General features: G+C 36.5%; 1 pseudogene; it reads left to right on the top strand.

Moving 5' to 3' along the window:
• Positions 1-3,428: 3,428 nt before the first annotated feature.
• Positions 3,429-5,951, top strand: LOC149248750 (uncharacterized; annotated as a pseudogene).
• Positions 5,952-15,825: the final 9,874 nt, after the last annotated feature.

Here is a 15,825-nt window from a genome sequence, read left to right as displayed (position 1 = left end):
TAGAGCGCTCATAGTATCATTATGAATATACAGACCAAAACTATGGAAACCTAAGAATATACATACCCAGTTGAGGTGTGATAGAATTGCATCACAATGTTTAAGAACGCAATCTAATAAATTGTTGTATTGAGTAGTTGGGTCATAGTCTCTTACCATAAAAATCGTTGCATGTGCAGCAGCGCCAACTATGATAAACCCACCAATCCACATATGATGTGTGAACAGAGAGAGTTGGGTACCATAATCAATAGCTAGGTATGGGTAGGGAGGCATCGAATACATGTGGTGAGCTACAACAATAGTTAAAGATCCTAACATAGCTAGGTTAATAGCTAGCTGAGCATGCCACGAGGTAGTTAAGATCTCGTAAAGACCTTTATGGCCCTCCCCCGTAAATGGACCTTTATGAGCTTCTAAAAGGTCCTTGAGATTATGGCCAATGCACCAATTGGTCTTATACATATGATCAGCTATCAGGAAAAGAACTGCAATAGCCAAATGATGATGCGCAGTATCGGTCAACCACAGACCCCCCGTTACTAGATTTAATCCTCCACGAAAAGTCAAAAAGTCTGAATATTCCGACCAATTCAGGGTTAAAAATGGGGTCAATCCCTTAGCAAAACTGGGATAAAGTTGAGCCAAAAGATCGCGATTGAAAATAAATTCACGAGGAAGTGGTATCTCTTTAGGATCCACTACAGCGTCTAGAAGTTGGTTAATGGGTAGAGAGACGTGTATTTGGTGTCCTACCCAAGATAGAGATCCAAGTCCTAGTAACCCTGCTAAATGATGGTTCAACATGGATTCTACTTCCTGGAACCAAGCCAATTTTGGGGCAGCTTTGTGATAATGGAACCAACCAGCAAAAAGCATTAACGCTGCAAAGATCAATGCACCAATTGCAGTGCAGTAAAGTTGTAATTCACTGGTTATTCCAGATGCTCGCCAAATCTGGAAGAACCCAGAGGTTATTTGTATCCCTCGAAAGCCTCCACCTACATCCCCATTCAATATTTCTTGGCCTACTATTGGCCAAACTATTTGGGCACTGGGTTTGATGTGAGTGGGATCAGTCAGCCATGCTTCATAATTGGAGAAACGAGTGCCGTGATAGTACATCCCACTTAGCCAAATAAAGATGATGGCTAGTTGACCAAAATGAGCGCTAAAGACTTTGTGAGAAATCTCTCATGAAATAGAGTAACAAACACCCAACATAAAACTTTCATCATATGATGTTTTGATTTTGTATTTGCCTTCTAACTTTCGAATGAGAAACCTTTTGGAACTATGTTTCAAAATAAGCATGTAAATATGACATTTTAATTATGTTGATAGGCATTATATTGTGGGGATTTTGTGGTGAAACTGTAGATATTGTTCTTCTAACAATTGTTTAGAATCTTGTCTAAAATCGGTATGAACCTTCTATGTTCAGATTAGGTCATAAGATCATGATTGAATAAGTCATAATTGTTATTTTACAATACAATAATTATTGATATGAAGTAACAGTGATTATTGACATGCATTTATCATTATTATTGCCATATGTTTAAAAAGTTCCTAGTACACAGTGCACAATCATACAAAAAATTTTAATCATTGCCTCCATCTGTAGGTTGCATCAATAATTCTGTTTGCTCATGGAAAAATCCCTGTAATTACTCTGTGATCTGCAATCTTCCACAATCAGATCACAATCTCAGGGATCGTTGATCATCTATTACTCCTCTCTTAGGTTGGTGGAGGTATTATGTATTTATCCTCTTAGTCTGGATCTACAAATTCTCCCTATTCTTGATATTGAAATATTGTTGTTTCTTCATGTTCTTACCAGTTGTTGTTTCCTGCCTCCTATTGTTGCTTCATGGAATTGAATTTCACTGCTGCTATTGCTACTTCCTAAAACGATACCTGGCCTATAGGTACTTGCACGGTTGATTGTTTCATCAATCATGGATGCTTTGTCGATCTGCCAAAACAATAAACAGATTCAATTACAACTTGTAGAGATAACATGTTTAATCTTGTAGGGGTTTCATAATACTTACACTTATATGCTTACTTTCATTTTCTCGCTAGCATATTAAGATATTGTTATTTCTTTCTCTTATTGTCTGAAATTCCTACTGCCTGCTATTGCCTATTGTTCCTGCCACCTAATGTTGCTGCTTGGAATTGAATTTCACAGTTGCTATTGCTTTGCTGGGCCGGTACCTCGACTTCAGGTACTTGTAATTCAAACTTCTTGTAATTTAGTGTCAACCATTTGAAGGGTGCTGACAAAGATATGGTACATTGGTGAGCTTATTAGACTAATAGGCTCACTTCCCTTTTCTCACCAACCCACTAGAGAGTAAGAATCCCACATTAGAGAGCTCCAAGGTTGAATGTCAAAGGACAAGATTCATACTTGTCCTCAGTGGAGGCTAGACCACCCTTTAGAGGGCCTGATCTGATCGGACCTGTAGATTGGGAAACCAACAAAATTGAATGGATACCCTTGCCGTGCAAGAGCCTGAAACACAAAGAAAATTGCCCAAGTTGTGCCTCAACTTGCAAGGGAGTACCTTTGCAAGTGGGCAGGAGTAAACCCTAGTGGTTGCTGCTTGGTGTAGGGGAAATGGTCATATTGCTTCAATCCCAACATTAAAAAAATATTGTTTTTCTTTATAAAGGGAAAACATATCATACTTCGATATGTAGTGGGTTTATAGCTTCATTCTTAGAGCTCTCTTTTTATGAGCGTTAGATCCATGCCTTTCAAACCAGTCAAGTTTTCCATAGGCAAGACAACCATTTTCCCTCCATATAATAAGTGTTGTGGTTCATATAGTTAGGTGGCACAGTTCAAGCATTTTTTTTGTGGTCAGGCACTTGGGCCTCATGTGCCTACCCATATGGTCAATCCATGTTGTTTTTAGTTTTTTCTTTATTCCACACTTTATGTTTATAATACACTTTAACACATTTGTGGAAGATCACTTGCCTAGCTTTTAAATTGCTCTTATCTATGTATATGGTATGCATGAGTTATTTGTTGTTTCACATTAGTTTTTGTAATGCTCAAAAGCTAATGCACCTTACTTTTTCATAGACCTCGCCGACCTTTTGTGATAGTTATTATACTTTTTCATGGAACTCCTGGCTTTTTTATGATGGTTATTAGAAAATTTATTGTTAGCTACATTTTAACTTCGCATGGCATTGTTTTGCATCCATATCCATTGTATTTGACCGGCCTTTTCCCAAAAAATTCAAATGTTATGGCTAAAAGTATTTGCGTGAAAGGGGATGGGTTGGTTTGATGTTATCCCAAAACCATGGGAAGCCTGTATTAAAACCTATGGTACTACTAATCCTTATGGAATTTTGTTTAGCAACAATGGTTTGAGTCTTTCCTAAAAGTCATTTTATCAATGGAGGTTGCATGGGGATCGTTTGTTTGTATGATTTTTCCTGATAAACTTTTAGCCGTTCAAACTAGTGCTTCTTTAGTGGAAATTTTCATGCATAAAATCGATATTTTGCGAAGCGCTGAACAACTAGAGGCATGGAGGTTCCAAGGAACCAAGTTTTTCTTCTCCAAGGCACCAAGATCACATGATCATGGAGTGTTTAAGGTTACCCCAAATTTGATTATTCGTGTGAGAGCTCTCTCCGATCAAAATGAAGGAAGTGATGACATGAACAAGTTAGAAAATGGATATGCACTGTTTCTAGAAGTTGCTCTTTTTTCTAAGGTAAAGTTGGCTATTTTAAATTAGTAGCATTTGGGAAATTAAAAATATTTTTCACTAGCACAACATGACACAACTGTCAAGAAGTAAGTGTGTCTTATGCAAAGATTAAAAATAGAGAGAAATGTTTAATAATGGCGAGTTGATGTGTTCCCTATTTAAGCTAGGTATAAATTGAGCTTTTTCCATTATCATGGATGGGGGGAGTTATTTGAAAAATGCAAGATTTCGACTTTAAGAATAAAATGCCAATTTTCTTAAAGAACTGCCGTTAGAATCATGATCCCGGTCTTTTGAATTTTGGTCAATAAAAGAGGAAGCCTGTTGTTCATCGATTGATTATTGAAATTGAGGAACGACTAGGGAAAAATAGTAAGAAATAATTTGTAAATCATGGAAAGAGAAGAACACTAGTGTCTGAACTTAATAAATAGAGGCATCCATTTGGAAAATTGTATGAGCTCAGTTTTATTATCAAAAGATGAAGCTTTTAGTTACCGTCAGAAGACATGGGTAGAATCATGATCCTGGTCTTCTGAATTTCAGTCAATGAAAGAGGAAGCCTGTTGTTCGTCGATTGATTATTGAAATTGAGGAACGACTAGGGAAAAATAGTAAGAAATAGTTTGTAAATCATGGAAACAGAAGAACACTAGTGTCTGAACTTAATAAATAGAGGCATCCATTTGGAAAATTGTATGAGCTCAATTTTATTATCAAAAGATGAAGCTTTTAGTTACTGTCAGAAGACATAGGTAGAAATTGAGAGAAATGTAGCCAACCTAATGAGAAATGTTCTTTAAAAAAATACTATTTTCTATTAAGGGGAGAAACTAAAGGATTGGAATATCTATTCACAATTAGGGAGAGAGAAGTTATTTCTCATGTAGAAAGGGTGTCTAAAAAAAGGGGTATGTTGAATCTTGAACATTGCTCCAGAACCTTTGATATTTTCCACGTGGACTCTTCTTAAATAGAGTTAGTTTGATGTAAACTTTGAAGCATATCATCTTATATTCTAAAGAATGATTTTTTTATTAAGGAAATATACATGGATATTTATTAATGGAAAGTTGTGCAAGATTTCAACTTTCAACGAAGAAAGAGATAAAGGAAGCCTAAATTGGTTCCCCTAAATATTGTTTTGTTTTTTACATTTGTTATTTTATGTAAGGGTGAAGATGAAAATATGTTTTTGCAAGAAATTAGTTTTACGAGATTCTAACGATGTTGCATGAATTCTTTATGTGACCATTATAGCTAACTGGTTCAGGCAAAGAACCTACCAAAGAAGAAAAAACACGTGAAAATTTAGTTGTTGTGAATACGTTCATGGTTGCCTATAGTGGAAGCAGTCGAACATGCCTTCTCCATACTCCAATTTCAGGTTTTAGGTGGCATGAAAAGTGCAACTTCTGCTCATTTCCTCCCTCGCCTTTCCTTGGAAATTCGTAACCTCATGGAGTAGGTGAAAATCTTTCATCATTATAAACTTTGGAAAGTGCATACTTTAGTAGAATAATGCATTTTGTTGTTGAATGCTAGATAGGTGGATATTCTATATGAACAATGAAAGAGATTCTATATGAACAACTTCAGGCTCATATTATTATCTTTTCTAAGAAGTTTATCTATTGATACATTAACACTAAATTCATTTATGTACCTTGATGTCTAGAATGCATCATCATCGAAAGGACATCCTTTCAGTTCTCTAGTTGATTTTGCTCCAGATTCCATAGGACGTATGTGCTTAAGTGTGCAATATGTGTTAATTTCAATGGTTTTCGCTGTTAGGATATTTATAAAAAGATACATTAAGGTTTAGAGTGATGATTACACCCTTAGTATTATGTATATTCATACAAGCTATTGTGGAACAAAAATCCTATTTTCTCATTATCACCGTTAGCTATACACATGAGGAATTTGTTGGTTGATCCAAAATGTTCATTAGTTGTGAAAGTGTGGTAAAAGACTCGACTATCAACTTTTTTATTTTGAATTTTCAAAGAGTTGTTCATTGTTCATACTATTGCATTTAATTTGATTGAGAAGTGTCTAAATGTTGTTGCCTTGCATATTTTTCTTTCTTACTTTGTGGACAATTGGTATGTGACATATATACCAAGATGGAGTGGGCTATCAAATGTAAGGATGACAATATTTGGGGATGTTTATTCTCTTCTAGATGATCAATAGGTACTCTCTTTAGTACCTACTTTAAACATTTATGTTCTAGGGTGGTGCTATATGATGTATTAAGTGTGCATCTTTTCCTAGAGAGGACAAAAGGACTTACACCACTCACACATTCAACAAGGAATCATTTGTGAAAATGCCTACCAGTTTGCATCCATCTTATTAGGCCTAAGAGGGGTTAAAAAGATACCAAGCCACAATTTTTTAGGTGTTTCAAAGATGGATCTATTCTAATTTATTTTATTATTATTATGGTTATTTATTTATGTTTACTTTACATATTTTTTTTTTATTATGTTCCTTTTTTTCATTTCTACATTATGGACTCAATGTATCACAATAGGTTTACTTTTAGTGATGCAACAAAGCTCAAATCACATAGATTTAATGCAGAATTTGTAACATCTATGATTAAACAAGATGGTGAACATCTTTATCTTGTAGATGATGAGTTGCATTATCAAAAATAAAATTATCACAGGAATAAATATGTAATTACTTTTATGCAAGTATCAAAAACTTATTCTTTATTTTTGGTCGGCTCTCCATTGCCTATGGTTCTATCAAACATTTCTCTAATTGGTCTGCTTTTACAAGTACAGTCCAGGTGTTGGGTTGTGTTATATTATTTCCACGAATAGCCCACGTAGTTAATCGGGGGGTAGAAGGGGGGCAGAGCCCCCCCTCCGTTGCGCCGATTGCGTAGCGGGGGGGGTGGTCACAGGAGGTTTGAGGGGTGCAGGTAACCCCACTCTATGGGGTCCAGAGCAGTGCCCCAAAAAATTTTGTTTTTGGACCCTATATTAGGTTGGACAGACCTACCTCTCGTTTTATGCATGATTTTTCGCACATGGTTTTGGACGCGATGGTTTTCGGTCCATGGTTTTGGACACGATGGTTTTCGGTCGATGGTATTGGATGCTTCGACATGTATAAATATGTATTATAACATTTAAAGAAATATGATGAAAAAATCAAGCTGGTAGTCCTGGTTTTGGGATCCAGGGGAAAATCTTTGTGTATATGTGTTTTATGTGTTATGCTCTCACATTGTTTATTTTCTGTGTTTTAGAATTTGTATGCAGGTAATTTATGTACGAGGTTAAAACCTACATTTGGTATCAAAGTTGTTTTGGCTTCAAGGGGACGCCTTTGTTGCTGAGGGGTTTTTGCTTGGGCATGTGGTAGATCCTATTTAGTGGGAGATCTGCGAGATCGATTCTGTTGGTGAAAGAAGATGATGAGCAGTGGAAAGATAGAGATCGAGAAATTTAATGGTCAGAGTTTTGAGTTATGGAAACTCAAGATGGAGGATCTGTTGGTGGATAAAGATCAGTGGATCACGGTAGATCCGAGTACTAAACCAACGGGAGTGTCCAATGAAGAATTGAAGAAGTTGGATCAGAAGGCAAAGAGCACAATATGATTGTGTGTCTCAGATTTAGTATTGTTGAATGTATCAGAGGAAGCTACGATGAAGGCATTGTGGGACAAGTTAGGGACTTTGTACCAATTTAAGTCTCTGGTGAATAAACTATTCCTACGGAAAAAAACTGTATAACCTGAGGATGAAAGATGGAGACTCGGTGACAGAGCATCTGAACACATTTAATACTGTGGTAAGTCAGTTATTATCTGTTGATATTAAAATTTCAGATGAAGATAAGTGCATTAGTTTGTTGTGTTCTCTACCAGATTCGTGGGATAATTTGGTTATGCAATAGGTAGCAATACAACTACCTTGCCGTTTGATAAAATAGTCTCATCCTTGCTAACGGAGGAGATGAGACGAAAAAATATGGAGAGCCAGAATGGTGATGCCTTGTCTATACGAGGACAGTCCCAGAACATAATAAAAAATAAGTCATCGAGTGGGAGATCTAAATCTAGAGGGAGATCTAAAACTCCAGGAAAACTTGTAAAGGTGGTGTGTTGGAAATGCGAAAAAGGAAGGGCACTACAAAAGGGACTGTAAATCTAAAGCTCCTAATAATGGAAAGGGATCTGATGATGCTCCTTCTGCAGAGGTGAAAACCACCTCAGATGAAGATAGGGATGTGTACTGGGCTTCTTCAAGTACACATGTAGATCATGAAGCATGGTTGATTGACTCAGGTGCATCCTTTCACTTCACTCCCCATAGAGTGTGGTTTTGCGAGTATGAGAAATACGATGGTGGTGATGTCTTTTTAGGGGATGATAGGAATGCTAGAATCGTCGGTCGTGGAAAAGTAAAGTTGAAGTTGCAAGGTGGAAGGGTTAAAACACTTCCGGGTGTTCTGCATATTCTTGCATTGGCCAAAAATTTGATTTATGTAAGCAAGCTGGATGATGCAGATGTAAAAATAGTGTTCAAGAAGGATACCCGCAAGATGGTTTGGGGCACATTGGTCTTAATGAGAGGATTTCGGAAATGAACTCTGTACAAGTTGCAAGGTAGCACTATTGTTGACGGGTGCAACAACTCTCTGGTTCCTGAAAGTGGAGCAGAAAATCTCGTGGTCTCTGGAGAGAAGACCATGCTATGGCATCAAAGGCTTGGACATATTGGAGAGAAGGGCCTTTGAATACTTCATGGTAAAGGTATGGTAGAAGGTATGAGTAATAGCTCTATGGATTTTGATTTCTATGAAAATTGTGTATATGGGAAGAAGAATCGGGTGAGTTTCCCCTCTAGTGGTAAGAGGATGAAACATATATTAGAGCTTGTGCACAGTGATGTGTTTGGACCTGTCAAGGTTCCATCACTGGGTAAGTATGTGTACTATGTATCATTTATAGATGACTTCTCAAGGAATACATGGATATATTTCCTTAAGAAGAAATTTGAAGCCTTTGACAGGTTTAAAGAATTAAGGCTCTGGTGGAAAACCAAACAGAGAAGAAGATAAAGGTGTTGATGACAGATAACGGTGGAGAGTTTTGCAGTAAGGAATTTGAAGAATTCTGTAAGAAGTGTGGTATAGCACGGCAAAAGACTACTCCATATACACCTGAGAAAAATGGAGTTGTATAGAGAATGAACAAGACGTTGATGGAAAGGGCAAGAAGCATGCTCAGTGGTGCCGGGTTAGGACAAGAATTCTGGGCAGAGGTGGTGTAGACTACATGTTACCTGGTCAACAGATCACCTTCATCATCATTGGAAGATAAGACTCCACAAGAGGTATGGATTGGTAAGAAACCTTCTTTTTCACATCTGAGGGTATTTGGATGTGATGCATATGTACATGTTCCAAAGGAGAAAAGAACCAAGTTGGATAGTAAATCTGAAAAGTGCATCTTTATTGGGTATAAGGATGGTTTAAAGGGTTATAAGCTTTGGAACCTAGTAACAAGGAAGGTTGTGTACAACCGAGATGTGGTGTTCAGGGAGCTGAAAGATGTTATTAAACATGAAGTCCAACCAAAGGAACCTGAGAGATAGAGTTTGAGCTAAAGGAGGAAGAATCAAACTCTATAGCAGAGGAGGAATCAGAATATGAAGAGCCAGAAACTCCAGGTGTGAGAAGATCAGTTTGAGAAAGAAGGTAGCCAGAAAGGTATAGTCCATCTGCTTTCTGTTCAAATTTTGCTTTATCTATTATTGGTGATGATCCCAGAACTATGAATGAAGCAGTAGATTCAGAGGATGGAAAACTCTAGAAAGAGGCCATGGTTGATGAAATGGCATCTTTGCACAAAAATGAGGCTTGAGATTTGGTGGAGTTGCTGGCTGGAAGGAAACCCATTGGCAGCAAATGGGTGTTCAAGAAGAAGACAAATGCAGAAGGAAAGGTGGAGAAATACAAAGCTTGGTTGGTAGAAAAAGGTTATTCCCAGGTGCCAGGAATTGATTTTGGTGATATTTTTTCTCCTGTTGCCAAGGTAGCTTCTATTAGATTACTTTTATTTGTTGCTGCTACTTTTGATTTTGAGGTAGAGTAGATGGATGTGAAGACATCATTTCTTCACAAGGATCTAGAAGAGGAGATCTACATGAAGCAACCTAAAGGTTTTGTAGTGAAGGGTAAGAAAGAAATGGTATGCAAGTTAAAGAAGTCTTTGTATGGGTTAAAACAGTCACTAAGGATGTGGTATCAGAAATTTGATATATTTATACTGGGACTTGGCTTCACCACAAGCAAAGAAGATCACTGTGTGTATTTTAAATTAATTGGTGACCATGTTATTTATCTAGTCTTGTATGTGGATGATATGTTGTTGGTTGGAAATGACAAAGAAATTATCCAGGATTTGATGACCCATTTGTCCTCCAAATTCGACATGAAAGATCTTGGTGCTACAAACTATATTTTGGGCCTGGAAATTAAAAGGGATCAGACAAAGAGGAAGCTATGGTTAAACCAAAGGAAGTATGTCGAGACAATATTGCAGAGGTTTAATATGCATGATAGTAAACCAGTGAAGGTTCCTATTCCTGTAGGTGTAAAGTTATCTATTGAATATTGTCCTAAGACAGAAGAAGAGGACATGTCCCGTGTTCCATATGCAAGTGTAGTCGGAAGCCTGATGTATGCTATGGTCTGTACTAGACCAAAAATTGCACATGCAGTGGGAGTATTGAGCAGGTTTATGTCAAAACCAGGGAAGGAGCACTGGACAACAGTGAAGCGGGTTTTCAGGTATTTGCGTGGCACTAGTGATTATGGTTTGTGCTACCAAGGAAGACCAGGATTGGATAGAGTGTTGGATATTAGTGGCTTTGTTGATGTAGACTGGGCCGAAGATCTGGATCAAAGATGATCTACAAGTGTGTACGTGTTTAACCTATTTGGAGGTGCAGTCAATTGGATTTGTAAGAAACAATCTGTAGTGGCACTATCAACTACAAAGGTAGAATACATGACAGCCACTCATGTAAGCAAGGAAGCAGTTTGGTTGCAGAGATTGTGTTCAAGTATGGGGTTAGTACAGGGAGCTATAAGGATATACTGTGACAACCAAAGTGCAATTTTCTTGGCAAAGAACCCTGCATATCATTCAAAGACAAAGCAAATTGATGTTCAGTATCACTTTGTGAGGGATATGATAGAATACAAAAAGGTGTTTCTTGTAAAGGTGGACACTTTGAAGAATACTACAGATGCATTGACAAAATTTGTGAGCTCTGAGAAGTTCTCTTGGTGTAGAGAAACAATGGGTGTTGCAGGGCTGGATAAATGACTAATCTCTCTTGTGCCCCCCTATGGAAAGAAAACAACAAGTGGGAGAATGTTGGGTTGTGTTATATTCTTTCCACGACTAGCCCACGTAGTTAACCAGGGGGCTGAGCCCCCCCTTCGTTGCATTGATTGCATAGCGGGGGGTGGGTGGGGCAGGTCATAGGAGGTTTGAGGGGTTTAGGTAACCCCACTCTATAAAATTTTGTTTTTGGACCCTATATTAGGTTGGGCGTACCTACCTATGGTTTTGTGCATGATTTTTCACACATGGTTTTGGACGCGATGGTTTTTGGTCCATGGTATTGGATGCTTCGGCATGTATAAATATGTATTGTAACATTGAAATGAATATAATGAAAAAATCAAGTTGGTAGTCCCAGTTTTGGGATCTAGGGGAAAATCTCTATGTATATGTGTTTTATGTGTTATGCTCTCGCATTGTTTATTTTCTGTGTGTTTAGAATTCATATGTAGGTAATTTCTGTACGGGGTTAAAACCTACAGCAGGTGGCTCTCCCTCCCCTTATGCAAAGTATCAAAACTCTAAATTTGATTCTTTACTATCCTCATAGTTCCTAAGCCTCAAAATATTTTTGTGTCATTTCTGATATTTATTATGTCTCCATCTTAGGCATTGAATTCCTCACCACATGGTATCATGGTATATATTTTATCCCTAGCGAGATTACCTATCTGTGTGTGTTGCAGTTCAACTATTTCTAGAGAATTTTATTCAATCCATAATTCTTCATTGAGTTTACAACTTAAACAATACTTATACTCGCAACACAATCCACCGATTTTCATGTTAAATGTCCAAATTTCACGTGTTTATAATTTACAGTGTTTAACATTAAGTCCAATCACCAATCCCAAATTACATAATAAATTTCGTGGTTTCTTATTACCATCAACATACACGATTCATATAATTAATATCATACATTTCTACAAAGCATAGACTTTTGTTATGTGTACACCACACTATGTTTTAAAGTTCCATTATGCATTTATTTCAAATCAGATTGAATGGAAATTGATTTCCTGGAGGGTCCATGCTAAACGAACCTCTTCAAGGCCTAGCTGAACACCATTATATAAACCTCCTAATGCTTCAGTCTTCTTCAAATTTTTACCATAAATGAAATAACATTTATAATAAACATATTTATGTTATCTTTTTATTAAACCGAGTCGAATAAACACATGATTATTCTTTATTTCCTAGAATGCCCATGCATTAGGGTCCCTTGGTGAAAGAAAGTGTGCATCATACTCATTGACTACATAAATGGTAACACATGTATGAGGAACTAAAGCAACCACTTTTATAAGTTGTCTAATCTTGCAAATGCATGATGCTCCTTTTCTTAATATGAATATCAAGTCATAACTTCTTTCAATTTGATCATTGATGGTGTTCTTGTTAAGCCTTTGAGACAGATTATATATTATCTTTACGTTATAGAAATTGAAGGTTCACTGTTAAATGTAAAGGCATCTACACATGATGACTTCAAAGTTATAGGTGCTAAATTTCTTTCTTTGTAGCTGGTTTTAGATTCATTTCAATTTAGTACTCATTGCAAGTTTGTTGGAACTCAAATGTGCCCATGTTTTCATCATTCAATACCACCATTCATAACCTATATTCATGTACTATTACACTCATTTCACACCATAATTTCATCGCTTGTCGACAATTCACGTCTTATGCCTCATGGTTGATTATCATTAGTTTTCTTATATTTTATATGATTAAATATGATTTTTCCATGATTTACTAATGAATGTTTTCCTAGGTTCATTTGTCACAGGGTTCCATCACCAAAATTCTTCACAAGTCAGTGGAACTAGTTGGTACAAGTAGAGTACGAGAATATCCAATTTGGGGTTTCAACATTTCAGCACGCTTTCGGGGAAAACCGAGGGAGGTTATTGTCCAAAATAATGTTTTAATACCTTTCCATGTGTTGGATTGCAACCAGGTTGTACATGTGGGTCCCTAGGAGCTAATTAGCAAATATGTTCAAAATGTGCAGAGTTTCCAAACTGCCAAGTTTGACCTCAATTTTAATGTAGATGGAGGTGAATTTGGAAAATCGAATAAAATTTGTTTGTTAACCATATAAACAATTATCTATATCCAAAATCATTTCTCCAGATTCGAATATTTCTAAAATTTATAAGCGGGTCTTGAGGCAGTTTTATAAAAAAATACTATTTTTTTCAGAGTTCTAGAATCTTGCAAAAAGAGCGAGACAACCAACTTTGGGCATGATTTTCAAGGATATGGATTTGAATGGGACAAATAAAAAATATTTTTTTTGTTGAAAATATAACAAGTTAGGTCCCCTCCAAACAATTTTCCAAAATTAGCCATGGTTAGGAAGATATGCCAATATGTTTAAGGTGAGTTTGTTAAAATAGTTCAATTTTCCATAATTGAGGAAAATGACTAATTCGCTGTGTAAATCTTATAAATGGCTTAGTCATGGTTTGTATTGTAGGCTTGGGAATTTTGTAAAAGGAAGAGAAGCATGGAAGGAATAAAGGATGGATTGAAGCTCTTTTGTAATAATAATTGAATCCTAATTGAATTTTGCTTCATCTCTAAATTCTTTGTAAGTATTATCACTGTGTTTTGAATTTCATTTTTATTGAGTTAGTTTAGGCTTGCTCCGGGAGTGTTAAGGGCGCACCACAACTGGAAACAATTCCGTTAGCTTATCTAGATAAGAGGATTTACATTAAAAGTGTGAATTTCATTGAGAAATTTGTTGTGTGAAATCTAGCATCATTTTGTACTTCAAACTATGTCTTGTAGATTCGAAATTAAAAATTTTAGAATTATTTTCAATTAGAAGCTTTCTTGTTTTTAATAGCATAATCATTTCTTTGTAAGAGCAAGTGTGAGTGTGAATTCGATTGTACAAGTAGAGATATCAATTTAATGCAGATTGATTTGGATTTCATTTACTTTGAATTTCAATTATGAGTTTCCTGATTATGAAGAGTGAGCTTTCTTTCAAATGATTTATTTCATTTAGATTAGGCGTCTTGAATTGAAGGTTTTTCATAGATTAATTTGCAATGAGTTTCTTTTAATAGAGATTTCAAGTCATAATTTCTATCATAGGTGTTATTTTCGAGAAAGTGTATGGTGTGTTCTTTTAAGAATTTGTTTTATAGCAGTATTTGGTGCTCTTTTATAGCAGTAAAATAATAAATTGATTTCGTACTCTAATTTAGGTTAGATGCTTTGATCCTGCGTTACTTGCGCTTGTGCCTCGAAGCTTAATATTGATAATTTCATGTTGGAATTATTATACATATAATTTCCCCAACATTTTTGGCGTCGTTGCCGGGGAGGTGCTAAAGGGATTAGAGGTTAGTTTCTTTCACAAGTTTTTTGTGTGATCTTAGTTACATGGAAATCAGAGGGTGGAGAGTGTACAGTAAGACGTGATTGAAGAGCCATGCATCCACTATTTTGGGGTTGCTCCAAAGTTTGGTTATCCCAATAAGCAAGTTTGGCGAGTTTTATTGCAATTAGCAGTTTTTAATTCATTTAGGTTAAAATTTCAAAGCTCTTTAAAGATAAACATTTTTGGGGTGCTATAAGAACCCCTTTGTACTAATCCATGTTGCAAGATAGGGATCATAAAACAACAAGAGAAATTCAAAGAACAACCGAGAGCTTGAAGAATGTCCCTCGAAGTACTTTTTCAAAATCCTAGCAGTAGCTGCGATATCTGCCTCTCAGGAAGAGTTCATCTTCACCACATTCAAGAAATTATCTGTCTCTCCATAGCTAGAAGAGGATTTGGAAATCTCCCTTGATTCCTCTTGCCTATTTACCAGGGAGATTGAGAAATCATGTACCAAATCTGATGGGGAGCATCCAACTGAACCTGAGATTGAAGAACTTTCACCATGCCTAGCAGCAAGCCTTGTATGCATTCTGGAGACCAATTATCCAAGTTTGCCTGGCATGATTGAGGAGGACTTTCAGAGTGGTCCAAATGAATAAATGGGCCAATACCACCAAGATTACATCGAGCATTGATTCTAGATCACAATCCAGTCAAAGTACCACTCTCATCTTCAAGTACTTTTTGTATCACGTCTTTCAAAGCTGCTGATTTCTCATGCTCTTGTATATTCTAACTCTTGTATGTTAAATATGAGCATGAATATATCCTTGTACCTGATTTGCACATGGTTTCATTAGAAGTTCTCTTTCACCTGAAGGAGGATGTATTTTCTTCAGTATAGTAGGAAACTTAATATTGTAATAAATAAATGAAAATATTAAAGAGAAAAATAAGTCCTTTTGTGAAAACTAGCTTGTCTGGCGCAACTGGATAGGGAGTTTTCTTAAAAACCAGGTACTTGCCAGGAAAAGTTCCCAATAAAGTTTGTAAATTTATATGAGTTCTTCAAATTATGTATCTTCCAAGTCATTATGTTTGTACTCGAGTTGGTTGATGTAGGATTTATTAAGGCCCACCTACTGAGAAGCCTTATCCCATCGACATCAACACATTATCTGGGATTAGGCTTAGGGTTAGATAAGGTACCTGGGAGCTTGCATGCCTTAATGGCATGTATCCTTGTCATCTACTAAGGAAATACATCAATGTTTCTTGGTGGATTTATTCTGCAGTCCATTCGACTTTGAAAAATCCATTCACGGCTAGTATAAT

The sequence above is a fragment of the Pinus tabuliformis genome, chromosome 7 (genome assembly GCF_031772625.1).
Source record: "Pinus tabuliformis cultivar Carrire ecotype Pingquan chromosome 7, CPIR1, whole genome shotgun sequence".
In the NCBI taxonomy this organism is placed as follows: domain Eukaryota; kingdom Viridiplantae; phylum Streptophyta; class Pinopsida; order Pinales; family Pinaceae; genus Pinus; species Pinus tabuliformis.
This window is presented reverse-complemented; position numbering and strand designations above follow the sequence as displayed.